The 14540-nt window shown below is 39.4% G+C and overlaps 1 long non-coding RNA gene across 2 annotated transcripts in view; it reads right to left on the reverse strand.

Moving 5' to 3' along the window:
* The window catches only part of LOC144295726 (uncharacterized), a 153535-nt gene that overhangs the window by 50226 nt on the left and 88769 nt on the right, over window positions 1-14540 (reverse strand). For both annotated transcript variants that reach the window (XR_013362811.1, XR_013362810.1), the window contains exon 2: window positions 8618-8790. This is a non-coding gene — a long non-coding RNA (uncharacterized LOC144295726). The remainder of the gene's footprint in view (window positions 1-8617; window positions 8791-14540) is intronic.

Here is a 14540-nt window from a genome sequence, read left to right on the forward strand (position 1 = left end):
GGACCTGGAGATGGGTACTCTGGACTACTGCACTCTGCCCTAAATTGATGTTGATATTCCCTTAGTTATATAGGAGTCAGAATATCTCAAAGGACTGGACCTCTTGCTGAGTTGAGCCCCAGGGACAGACATTCACCTTAGGAAAATTTCCCACCCTGTTTTTTAGAGGGCTCAGAAAAGAGGCACAAATTACAAAAAGGAACAAAGCCCAAGCAAAGAAACTCTAAGGAGGAGGAGGAAGAGGAGAAGAATTAAGGTGCCCCTGGGACTTTCCTGTAGGGAGATGCTTCACCATCAATTAGGGCTTCTGTGCCAGATGACATGGTGTCAGTATGGCCATCAGCTGGTGCAACAGAGAGGCTCAATATTGGTTGCCAGAGAAGCTTCAGTGCCCAAATTAATGCACTCCACTTAAGTTGGAGAACAAATTACTGTATATCAATGTCTTAACCATCATCCATTCCTGGGACAGTGTTTTGCACCTAATAGATACTCACTTAGCAAGAGAGTTTAGATTTTTGTTGAACAGATGTTGTAGTCTTTCTCATGTATATCTTCCAGTTACCCTTGGTACCTATTTCAGTATTTAAAACTAAGGAATGTTTCTTGAAATGGTATCTCTCTTGCCCATAATCACCCTAAAATATGCCATCTAGCATTAACTATCCATTAAGCTAACTTTAGTCTTCTCAAGTGTCAGGGTCAGAGGAGAGAAGTGTGGTATTTGATAGCAGAGAAGCATCATCAGTGAGTCTGATCTAATGACCATCCTCATGGCTCTGGGCTCTGGATGCTGGGATGTTCAGAGGTTCATTTAGATGTACCTTTCATGTTTCCAGGATATCTGGAGGTACATCAACTCCTCAGCACAGAAAAACTTAAACTCATAACCCACTTGGGATGGAAAGGTTTTTAAATTGTGACTGAAAAATACCCTGCCCGTCTTGAATGAGAGTTTGTACATGCATCCCAGAAGAAAATACCTGTTTTATCTCATTTTGTTACCCTCTTCTCCCAAGTTTATATCTTTCTAGATCTTGAAATAAACTTGGAGGTATCTTAACTAAACTTTGAAGGGAAAGATCTTTAAGATAGTTAGATAGTCCCAAAGTATTTGGAGCAAAAGAACGGGGGGTATGGTGGTTTCTCATGTAACTGACTACCTGCAAGACCATTTCCATTCTAAATCATTGTTGAAAGTACATTATTTATGCAGACAGATAAAATGCTTAAAAATAACCACTGAAGTATATTGAGTAAACAGCAAACTATATAAAAATATGTAATCTTTTAATTAGTCTTAATGTGAATACATATTTATAGCATTATTTAAAGATAGGGAAAAGTGTATGGGCTCTTAAATCTGTAGTCACACATTTGCTATGGATCAACAAATGGAGAGAAATTGCTTTTAGAATAGAAATGTTGGGACACCTGGATGGCTCAGTGGTTGAGCATCTGCCTTTGGCTCAGGGCGTGATCCCAGAGTCCCAGGATCTAGTCCCATATCAGGCTCCTTGCATTGAGCCTGCTTCTCCTCCCTCTGCCTATGTCTCTGCCTCTCTCTCTGTCTCTCAGGAATAAATAAATAAAATCTTAAGAAAAAAAAAAAGATAGAATAGAAATGTTTAAGCCACTTTTCCATATATTTATATAGTAAGTTCTGAATTCAGAAACCTGTATTTTTTTTAATTCTTTTTTATGACAGGGAGAAAAGCCTGAAGTGGAGGTATAAATCTAATGCCTTCTGCTTATGCTGAGCTTACTATCGGTCCCTGCATAAAGGTGAAACATATTTCCCCTTGCTTATTAATCATGTATACAAACATTACAGCCTTAGCATTTTTGTTTTCTTTAAAAGTAACTATTTTTCCACTAGTAATCTCATTAGAGCTTTTTGTTTGTTTCTTTTTAGAAAACAAAACAAGAACAAAACTTCATCCCTTTGAATAGACTTATCCAATAAATAAATTTGATTATTTAAGTAAACAGACTGTTTCTGTTGCATCAGTAGTTTTTAATAAGAAATTCCATAAATATTGTTAAATACTTTAAGTCAAAACATTAAATGCTAACATTCAAAAGGTTTTGAAGTCTAAACACTAATATTTAAAAAGATTAATTTCAAGTAGTGAATTCACTTACAATCTCACATGGAATTTCAATTTTTTAAAATCACAAGTGCAAACCAATTATCTTCTTATTCCAAGTTTTAGTTAAAAAAAAAAAAAAAAAGCTTAGGGTCTGAGTTTCCAAAAGCAAGGCCTTACACAGGCAAAATTAGGAAAACATATTAAAGACCACAAGACCACAAAGCTACACATAAGTGTATAAAACACAGACATTGATGTTTCTAATACCAAACAATTTTCAGAAGCTTTACAGGACAGAACTCTCAAGTTTAATGATTCATGGGGAGAAAATCCATGAAATCACAAAGAAGAGTTCCCATATCCTGCTCTTTTAATGAGAAATTTAAAATTAATAGTTCTACTACTAGTATAGACCTATTTAGGATTTACTTTAGCAGAGGGTCTGATTAACAACAACTTTGAAGAACTTGCCAACCACAAAGATTTGCAAAAGTGGGGGATGCCTGAGTGGCTCAGTGGTTGAGCATCTGCCTTCAGCTCAGGGCATGATCCTGGAGTTCCCGGATGGAGTCCCATATCGGGCTCCCTGCATGGAGCCTGCTTTTCCTCTCTCTTCCTATGTTTCTGCATCTGTCTCTCTGTGTCTCTCATGAATAAATAAATAAAATCTTAAAGAAAAAAAAGATTTTCAAAAGTGTTACAATCGTACCTATTATTCACCTAGTAATAGGAAAAACACTAATTATGAAAAACAAAACCTTTACTACCACTAAAGAATAAGAGCCCACCAGCAATTGCAGTTGAATATCATTTTATAGTAATGCATTATCTCATTGGAGTTTCACATTTCAGAGAAGGATATAGGTTCTGAGAGATCAAGTGACTAGTCATTTAGTAAGAGGGAGAATCAGGACTTGAACCCAGCAGTGAGGCAGATATTTACTATGTGAAATTCTTTGGCTAACATAGAAGTTCAAACTCTTGCTTTGGCCCCTGAAAACAACCAGCTCTGGAAGGAGCTGCTGGAGGAAGTTACAGGACCAGATGAGAAGGGGTGTGGCTTACAGAGTGGTCGTGACACATTTTATTCTCGCACGTCTTTCACAGCCGGCTATTTCACCACCTCTTATGCACTTACCATATGCAAAGCCTGCTGGTGGGTGTTGTGGGGAATACCAGAGTGTATTAATATAGCTCCCATCATTACCAAGTGGAGCCACTGAACGTATTCGCAGTGGATGACAATGGCACATGATCCCAGGATGCAATTTTTTATAGCAAATATCTAAGGAGGCCCCTCCCCTGAAGGCCCTGCTGAAATGTCACCAAATGCACTATTCAGCAGGGTTTTAGAGTGATAGACCTCTAACAGAGAACACAATACTTGAGGAGGCATGCTTTTTGTTGCTGTTAAAGATTTTATTCATTTGAGAGAGTGAGAGAGAGAGCATGAGCAGGCGGGAGGGCCAGAGGGAGAGAGAAGCAAACTCCCTGCTGAGCAGGGAGCTGGATATGGGCTCTATCCCAGGACCCCAGGATCATGACCTAAGCCAAAGGCAGATGCTTAACCAACTGAGCCACCCAGGTGCCCGAGGAAGCATGCTTAATTACAGGGTCTTTTGCTAGGCCTGTGACAAGTAGGGAACCTGAATCAAACTATCCATCCTCACAATCTCCTTCTGGCCACCCTAAGTGAAGCTGGAGCACATCTAGGTGCCATTGTTCTAATGGCTAACCTGTGTTTCCAGTAGAAACCTATGCACAGCAAGCAGTTTTACTTTAGAAATATTCAAAATCTACTTAGTTATAAAATGAATATGATTTTGGAGGAGTTGTTGTTGTTTTGTTTTGTTTCGTTTTTTGTAGATTGTGGATATTTGAAGGAAACATGCCTTTGCAGTGGAGTAGAGCTAAAAACGAGAATCCAGATGAGCTGGTGTATCTGCCTTGTGAGTGCTGGCCAGAGTTCCCTACTCCTCTGGCTGAGAGCAGTCCTCAGCATACTTGTCCTCTAAGCAACAAGGAAGTACGTTGAGCTGCCTGTTTCCTCTAAGCAGATGAGTGCTTGCTTTTCAGAACAGATGATTGTAAAAATCAGTAAGATATTTTAAGAACTAGCTGATTATATGGACCAACTTGTTTGCTTAAGAGTGCTGAGTGAACAGCCCATTATACCTGGCACCTGAGCTGCACTGGCTTCCAGGAGCAGGCTCAGATGCTCATTTTAATCTGACATGCTTATAGGTATAGTATATATTAGGACCACTTTTTTCTCTTCCCTTTCTTTCACTGTGCTATGGAGCTGCTAGAGTTTTTTTAGGAGGAGGGGGAGCCCAGGCTGGGGCTTGTTAGAGACATTCACTCCTGACACTGGGCCTGGTGAGAACCCAGTGAAACTGCAGAACTTCAGCTCTAGCTAGCATTCTATTGTTGAGGCTTCTTTAAGGGAAGAAAAGTGGTTAGTATTGAATGTTTTTGTGTAAATATGATCTTAAAATATATTGGCTTTCCTTTTAAAGATTCAGTGTTCTGAGTCTCTTTATTCTAGAGGCACTTACTGAGTGGTGTGATGTGCAAGGCACCCAGCTGGGAAAATTCTTTCACATCTGCCTAGACCAGAAACCAGGATTTTCTGCTCTCTCCTCAAGATCTAGAATAGTTCCTTTGTAGAATCCTAATACATGTTTCACTGAATGAATTACACACTGAGACAAGGGATACCTGCAGTTTTCCCTCACCAGGAGTTCTTAAAATGATGAAAGTCAGTATATAGAACATCCTCTGGGATAGTTTCTATCTGCCAACTAGTGCTTTCCTGGAGCTAGACTTAGGCCCTACAGGACAGACCCCGTTTCATAGCGAAGTAGTTAATTAACCACCAGATGTTGACTGACCACCGATTATGTGCAATTCCCTCTCCTGGACAAGTGGATCGTGCAAGGGCATGGAAGACAGTCTCTATTTTATTTTTCTTTTTTAAATATTTAATTTATTTACTCATGAGAGACACAGACAGAGGCAGAGACACAGACAGAGGGAGAAGCAGGCTCCCTGCAGGTAGTCTGATGCAGGACTCAATCCCAGGACCCCAAAGGCATACATTCAACCATGAGCCACCCAGGTGCCCCCAGTCCCTATTTTCAAAGAGTTTTTATACAAACAAAAATTTAACAGCTGCCACTAAGTGACAAAGTGACCACTGAATCCATTCCCAACCTAAGACAACTGAACACAGTGCCAGGAAAAACTCATTTTTTTTCTGCATTATGCAGTACTGAGGGCAAGGAAATGGTAAGCATAAAGGAGAAATCAAAGAGGTCAGAGGAAGAAAAACAGGTGATTGCAGAAGATAGAAGATTTTAAATGGGCCTTGAAGCCCAGGTGGAGAATGAAACAAAGGGCATAATAGGAATATAAGACTGTGTGAGTGGGAAGTAGGGGTGGGGGGTAAGGAAGAATGGCATGAAGAGAGTCTGGAAGAAGACAGAGAAAGCCAGGTATGCCAAGAGCTAATTCAGTTCAGTGCATTTTGAATCAACTGAATCAATATTTATTGAGCACATAGTATGTGCCAGGCATTGTGATAGGTACTAGGATACAGTGGTGATTGAGACTGATATGACCCATGGCTCATTGGCTAGTAGAAGATATAGACAAGTAAACAGACAATTACAATACGATGTGATAAGTGCTGTGCTAGGTAAAAGTCCAGGTGTTATGAGACGGAGCAGGACACAGAGTGGACCAACCAGATGGAGAGCAGGAAAACTTCCTAGAAGGCATGTTAAACTGACAACTAAAGCCAGGGTGGGAATTAGGTGAAACTATGCAGATAGGGTATTCTAGAAGAGGAAACATGATGGGCCACAGGGGTCGGAAATTGGCTGTGTTGGTTGAAATACAAAAGGAAGGTATGCCAAGAGAGAGACTGAGGAGATAAGCTGTGGCCAGATTATGCAGTCTCTTATACTTCATATTAAGGACTTTGGACTTTATCCTAAGAATAGTGATAACCACTGAAGAATTCTAATGAAGGGAATGAAACAACCAGATTTGCATCTTGGGTAGATGACTCTCTGCAGTGTGAGATGGCCCTTAGAGGAGAAGTGGGCCACAGAAGAGAAGGGTAATATATAGTTAGATTCTTGAAGGTCAATCCCTAACACAGTGTAAGAACTAAAAAAATATTTCATGAATGAATGGATGAATTGAACAATCAGTCAACCATTGTAGCACAGGGCTGAACACATGGGACTAGAAATGGAGGGTATATACATCTGTGCATTCACAAGGGTCAGAGTAAATGCATAGTGGAATGCTGACATGTATTCCAGTCTTGAATCTCATCAGACAAATGGCAACAACAGTTGACAACAGAGTGCAGTGTAATTGGGCAGAAACAGCTTCAACACTGGAGTCAAAATACCCAGATCTGAGGCCTGGTATTGCCAGTGGTTAATTCTGAGATGCATCTTAGTTTCTCTGACTCTCAGATCCCAACATACATCATATCTGCTCGTTATGGCTGCACAGCAGTAGAAGATGGCAGTAGTTATCACAATCCTTATATGTTTCTGTTTTCAAGAGATGCTTAGGAGTTTTGGTGGGATGTACAGTTATCCACTGCAAAAAGAAGTTAGCACAGCCTGTATGACAGTGGAGTCATGGTTTGATTAAAGAGGAATTTAGAAATCAAGTAGCCAATATTGTCCAAAATTTGGCCTAGGTAGCTCTTTCATCTGTCAGTTGGAAGGATGAGAAGCCCATCTCCTGCCACGGTCCCCTAGGAGGGAAATGGAGGCAGAAACTAAGAACTGACCTGAAGGCCACGGGGTCAGTGGGGTGGCTCAGAGAACAGACAGCCACTGGGGACACAGACTAGACTAGAACTCAGCTCCCCTATGTGCCCTTTTCAGAACGCTACTCTGTTGTGAATCATGACAATTCGAGATCTCAGAAAGGATAACTTGTGTGAGGTCCAAGGTAAGAGATCTTACCACAGTTGCAGCTGTAACTGACAGCCCAGAATGAGATGACCTTACAGAAAGAGAAGACACATGGGAATCACAGCAAAAGGAGGTGAGGTGCCCTGGGAAAGAAGGAGAAGCCTTCAAGAAGTATGGGGCTGGGCTGGTGGTAATAGAGGAAGGCAGTGTGCATCATAACGTAAATGGATGTGGGTGATGTTAAATCAAAGAATAAAGGAAAAGAGAAAAAAAGCTGAAGATGAAGAAAAGCTCTGGGAGAATGTTCCTGAAGAAGTGCTAGCAAACCAACTCAACACAAAGTGCTCTCTGCCATGCTGCTTCAGGATAATAAGGCCTGCCTCGGTTCTTTGTTGCTTTCAGATCAAAGAGAACAGGCAGAAAGTAGCTGTTTTTCTAGACACATCAGACACTTCAGTGCTCCTCCTTATAGCATCTTTCACATTGTCCCTTTGCACTACAACACACTCACAACTTGCACCTCTGACCCATTCTAGTCTGGGCTTCTCTTTTTTCTGCAGCAGAGAAAAAAGATGAAAAGCCCCATCGCTGAACCAAGACGAAATTCATGAAAACAAGAGCTTCCTTAGGAAATGTAATTTTCAACTTGTGGCCTTGAGTCCCCATACTAAATCATCTCCTAGCTATTTCTTCAAGCAGGATCATGACTCAGCTGATCGGCAAGTCAAATCCATTTTTATGAAGTAAAACCTGATTGAATTATTTTTTCGTTTTCTATCATTAGAGGGTTGGTCCTTGGCAGTTGGGTCTAATCTATCCTCCGTAAAGACTCCAATAAATCAATCACAACAAAAAGGCCACTACTGGTTTCTCCAGGAAAGTCCAATGCAAATAGGACTGAAATCCAGTCGACTACATGATTCTCAGGGATCACTCTCCAGTGATACCTCAGTCAGGGGTCACTGTGATAGGCATCTCATCTGGTCTACACATCTGTAATATCCAGGCATGGACACCTGAAGCAGACATCAGAGTCCCTTAATCAAGACTGAAATCCATGGGTCTTCTGTGCAGTACTACAGTTCACCATCCACATTGTTTAATTGAGCCCTTTACTACAAATGGTTTTAGGCTCTGATGCAAGACAGGAATTTGAAGCATGCATTTGAGTATTTAATGGTGTTAATTTCTGGTGCACACAAACATCAGCCTCACTCAACAATCCAATAATCTTGCAAAATAAAGAAAATACGCCAGAGAATGAAATGCAGCATGGAATTTTTCCAGATTGCAAGCAAAGCAGTTCCTTGATCCGGCCGCAACTGACAAGTAATAAAATAGCTGCCAACCTACAGATCCTTGAAGATGTTACAATAAACAAAGGAAAGAAAAGGAAGAAGATGAGGGTGCTTTCAGATTGAGGAAATCACTTTTATTTTTTACATTCAAACATATTTATCTGGCTACTTTAAGATCTCAAATGTCCCAAGTTAATTTTAAATATAACACATCTGATCATAACAAATGAAATACAGTCTTTTTTTTCTACTGGCAGGCATAAACTTCAACAATTCCTACCTGGAAATATGGACGGTCTCTTTTTCGGGCGCCTCAGGTGAATAGGTTCCAAATTTTTCAAGTTTCTTTGAAGTCTTCCTCTAATGTCATTTCCTATGAGTAGTTCAGGTGGCAGACTACTCCGTCTTGATGATTTATAATCATTTTGAGATGAATTTAGTTTGTTCTTCGTTCTGGAATATAAATTGCTGTCATCAACTGCCATCGTAGGAGATACATTCGAGACTCTTAACAAAAATCCAAAAAGCCAAACCCCAAGCCTGCAGCAGTCCCTGCCGCCTCAGCCCCAGATTCAGATGTTCTCTTGTTTTACCCTGCACTTGTTTGGGAAGCTTAGCAAGTTGAAGGCGTGGATGTGAACAGGTGTAGAATTACTAAGTAGCCCCTCCTTTCAACAGTTAATAGCACAGGGGAGGAGAGATCCAAAAATCATTAGGTGCAGAAGAGCGGGGAATTTGAGCAGACGTCGGCACACCAGTGCATGCTCCTGTAGATGGTCATAAAAAGTGGTGTGAAGGTGGCTGTGTGGAATTTCTGTTGGTGCAATGCCATAAAGTAAACATGACTTATTACTTAAAAATAACTACCCATGCAGATCACAAGTCTTATTTTTCTTACTGCTTCTCAAACTCTTACAGATTTTTTTTTTTTTAAGTTTTGGGAAAACATTTTTACATTCTCTCGTACCCTTTTGTTTCGAACCACATACACAGAACAAACATCCGTCTTTATGAAATTCCTTGTTTGGCAGGCGGCCAAGTGGAAGTTGGCTGCAACAAGGAGATGAGAGATGGTTGGGGATGATCAGGAAGGAACCCGCTGTGGGTGTGTATGGAGCAGAGCAGCAGTGCCGGGAACCCAGCACTGCTCCCCGACCCGCCCTTCCATCCTGTGCTCTACCTGGCAGATGGCTTCTTTAAAAGTTCTGCAGTCTGGCTGCAAAGTCAGAGGTCTAGCAAACAAACTATGACTGTAGAAGTGATGACGGCCTCCACTCATCAAATAAAAAGAAATGTTATCCTTGCATGTCTCTGCCTTGCTTTCAACTAAAATGGTCAGTTGGTTTGGTGGTCTGAGAAAAACCAGCATTTGCTAGATTCCAGCTTGACCTCTTACATATTTTCTATCTCTTCTGGAATTTGCTTTTTTGTGTCCTTTGTTCCCTTCCCCCTTGCTCCATTTATGTGGAAATGTTCTGCACTCTTTTCTTTAATTGACTGTGGAGAAATCATAACTTTCTGATTTATCCTTTCCAGCCATGCTCCAGGGCTGTGTCCTCTATGTCGTCTATCTCCCCCGTCGTCCCTCACTACCCCCTCCCACATACACACCTCTCTTCTGTTCTGTCTGGCTGCATGGGGGTCAAAAGATAAAGAAGATAAGATCTTCCTTTTCACTTCCCAGGGCTGGGAATCAGTAGATTCATAACATTATAGAGGATTTCAGCGTTGTTTTTTCTTTGGTTTCCTAGATGCCAAGTAGGTTTTACTATTTGTTAGAATTCGGATTTTGGGTGTCTTTACCTAGTTAAAGATACACCTCCATACTAAGAGAAGTTTCTCTCTCTACTTATGCCCTTTTGACAACAGGTCTTCAAACCACAACAGATTTTCTGAAGAGAAAAGCATTTTTTTTTTTAAACAGTGATGTCCAGATCAGGGGTGCCTTTATAATCCAGCAATTATACATATAATTATAACCTGGCAATTGTATTTACATATTAGATTATCAGGTTATTTTACTAATTCTCAGAAACACCTATACTACTTGCCTCACAGTACTTAGAACTACTTTATCAGGCTGAAATGTATCATTAACTTCAAAACAATGAGTGGTTTGTACAAAACTATGTTTAAAAGCCCATGAGACTGCTTGAATCTCCCTCAGCTTAATGGAACTACACTTTTTTCCCCCCTAGGGAAGAAGTAAAAGGTATTTTTAAACTTTGAGATAATGATTTAATAAAAAAAAAACAAAAACAAAACAAAACAATAAAACCATTTTCCAAAGCTTCAAGACCAGCATTTCAGTTTCAAATACACAGCAAGGTAGAGTCTCAGGGCACAAATATTGGATAGTAACAGGGAGAAATACAGCAATAGACAAGCAGCAGTTTGAGCTCTTTAGCGACTATTCTTTCCTAACTTCCTGCTATTAAAATTTTTAGCTATTCAGTGACTACTCTTTCCTAATTTGCGGTATTATCATGAGCCAAACGAAGAGCGCATGTGAGGTGAAATGGAGTCTCTGAGAAAGGGTGCTACTGCACACAGCGCGCAACAGGTACAGCTGCATGGTGTGCACATATAATTTTGCCTTTGTCTTTAAGGGGCTGGCTGGAAGCATAGAGTTAAGTACAGACGCATCTGAAATGCAGTATAATAATAGCTGTCCTTTATTGCATGCTAGTACCAGCGAGGTTCTTTGCTTAAGCCTTCGATATACATTATCTCATTGATTCTTCTTGATCACCCTGTGATGAGTGAACTGAGGCACTGAATCAAATGTCTAGGAATTGGGGAAGCTAAGACTTCATTAAGCATAGGTTTTATCTGACTCCAATGCTTCTGTTCGAGTCCGTGTTTTACATTGCAAAATCATGCGGCTTTATTATATGTTATCTGAAATCTAAAAGGAATTGGAAAGTCTTTTCTCTATCTTCCTAAAATAATTCTTGGTTTTAAGCAGATTCCTTTTGCATCAACTATATGATTGAGGAGTGGTCCAATTGGCCTACCCTGGCTTAGCCCTCATAATTGGCTGTCAGTAGGTCTGTAAGGTTTATGAGATAAAAAGTCAGAAGGAGCAGAAGAATTCTGAGTTTTGCTTTAATAATAAAGTACGCATGTTCCGGCTTTTCAAATTATAATGTACTTAATTAAAGTATTGTATTTTCCTGAGATTTAAGTTATAATTAGGGAAAAAACCCCTACCTTATGATAGAGGTATCCCTAATCCCCTGATTCTCTAAAAATTAAATGATATAAGAGGGGGCTGGAGCGTTCCTGACATGTTCAAATTAATCCCTTTCCTGCCCAACTCGTTCTCCCCTCATGGGGAATATAAACAGATATGATTCTAGTTCCTTCAGTATATTTCCTTCAAGAGAAAAGTGAGAACAGCTTGAATCTGCTATTATTAAAATTTTAGGGCAGTGAAAACAAGGGCAATATTTATTTAAAAGTAGTATTAAATCTGTGAACATGAAAAAAGTAAACTTTCTTTTCAAAATATTTAAATTGGCTGCCAACATGCATGATAATCAACCACAGAAAATGTAGCTTGGTTAGGTCTACATGAGAACATTCAGAGATTGTAATGTTAAGTCCACCCCTCCTCTCGCTTTATAGTAATAGCCAAAGGTGGAATTTCTTTTCTTTTTTCTTCTTCTTTTTTTGAGGCAGCCAAAAAAATGATGGTATTGGGCACTGGGATGAGACAAATCTCAAAATTTATAGCATAATTAAGTAATTTAAAATATATAATATATATTCTCTATTCCTACACTTTGTAATAACGTTGTTTTAAAGGTCTCCATTCTCTGGAAAAATCCAGTATATTAATCTTTTTTTAATTATTCTAGTGTCTTATCCTTCCAGAAGTTGTATCTTTTATATTAAATGATGTTTCCATCTCATGAACCTTTTATTCTTTCTGGTAAGGTATTATCTTCCTTGTCTTAGAATGTTCAAATATTCCATTGAAAGACATTTCCTCACTTTGCAGGCATGATTTCCTTGGGAAGTTTGGTAGGTTTTAAATAGTGTTACTGAATTATTTTGCTTTCTTGTGAAGAAGCTGCAGGTTTAGAATTGTGTAATCTTACAACTAACCATCTTTCTCATCATCATCTTCCAAAGAAATGACCCATCAGGAAGATTTTAGGCCTGTTAGGATTCACCAAATCAGTTTCCAAATCTTGATCTGACTCTGCTGTACTGAATATTCTATACAAATTTTTCTTATTTTTGAACTTTCATTCAGTTTTTAAACTGAGAGGGCCATTATCCAGGGGGTTTGCCACCAGTAAAAAATAATTGTACAGCACATAAGAATGATGCATATCACCAAGTCAAGCAACTTCACTGCATCTCTCCAAGAAGTCACTGGCCACCTCTTTTGCCAACACATCTTTGTGTGGTGTTCATAACAATACCTGAAGTATTATGTAAGGTGTGATTATGCCTGAAGAAATCTTTTCTCAGTTCCTAAAAAATGCTGTGAAGATATTCAATACTTATTTCATTGGTTCTTGATAACACTTAAAACTAATGACCAGCCTTTCCCTCTTAAAATTTCTTGCTCCTTCTGGGTGGTTCAATTAGTTGTGCATCTGACTCTTGATTTCAATTCAGGTCATGATCTCAGGGTCATGGGATCCAGCCCTGTTTCGGGCTCTGCTCTAGGTGTGGAGCCTTCTTGAGATACTCTCTCTCTCTCTCCCTCTCTCCCTCTCTCCCTCTCTCCCTTTCTTTCCCCCTTCTCTCCCTCTCTAAAAAATAATAAAATAATAAAATAAATAAAATAAAATAAAATAAAATAAAATAAAATAAAATAAAACAAAAAAATAAAACTGCTCCCTTGGCTTCCACTGCATTATCTCCTATGTCTCAGATCCTTTCTGCTCTGATTCTTCAGGGATTTCTTAAAAGTTATTTTCTTCCCTTCTTCTCTCGATCCTTCTCTTTGGCAAGCCCATTTAATGAGCATCTATTATGTGTCTGGAACTATGCCAAGTCCAATGGCTGCACTCAAAAATTTCTCAATCTAGGAAGGAAGCAAAACTATAACAAACCAGTTATTTCAGTACAGAGTGACCACTCTGTGCATAGGTGACATAAAAAAACTACTCTGTCGACTCTTCCCAATGGAGAGGGAGATGGGAAGGGAAGGGTTTTCAGAGGAGGAGCGAGGTCACAAAGCAGATGGGGGAAACCTGTACAAAGGCACTAAGATGTGCCATAACCAAATTTCCATAAAACAGCAAATACAGCAGTCCCTTACTCACACCAATGCATTACACATACAAAAGCACAGACATTAGAAAAACAAGATAGGGCAATGCTAGACAATAGGAGACTGAAGGAAAACCCAAAAGTTAGCATTATTATACATATTTATTTATTTATTTTTCATTATACATTTCGTAAACACCATCACCAATTAGACATATGGAAGACACCTACTTTAACAAAACCTGTATTGAAAAACTGGTCCAACCTTTTCAAACAATTTAGTAATTCCTAACAAAATGTGAAAAGACATTTGGAAAAAAAAAAAAAAAAACTGGCTCCAGTAAGTAATCCTTCTCCTTAATCATCTTTTTGTACTCCATAATCTGTGATACGGGGATTTGCTGAAACAGACTCATACACAAGTTTTTAATGTCATGCAGACTGAACCTTTTTAAATAAGCTCTAGAATCAGTTCTTACTGGCTTGAAATCCAGCTTCATTTATACTTGCATTCCTCCTTGTTCCATTTTGCAAGTCTCAGCAAAATGCCAGTGTAACTGCCTGGCTTTTTCTCAAATTAAGGTAGGGCTTAAGGACACATTATTCTGGGCTTGTTGTGGAGCTCTTTGGTGAGAAGGCACCACATAAACAAATCTCCCTCTCTATACTACTTCCAGACACATCCACATGGTCTATGAGAGGAAGGACGGATGGTCCTTATTCTTATTCTTCTGTTTAAGGGATTTAACTGCAATTTGTATTCATAAAAGAATAAAGCTTTTGAACACTCTTGTCCAAATACTAGGTAGTTTAATCTTAGAAATGTGGTTGCTAAAACAAAGTTGGCAAGTGACTGTTGTAATTGAGATTGCAGGAGGATTAGTGGCGCCACCATTCTCACCTCTGAAGGCAACTTTCATCTCTGTACCATGATGTCTAAACCCACAACCATCCCAAACTTCGGCATA

Source organism: Canis aureus, chromosome 24, assembly GCF_053574225.1.
Source record: "Canis aureus isolate CA01 chromosome 24, VMU_Caureus_v.1.0, whole genome shotgun sequence".
Taxonomy (NCBI): domain Eukaryota; kingdom Metazoa; phylum Chordata; class Mammalia; order Carnivora; family Canidae; genus Canis; species Canis aureus.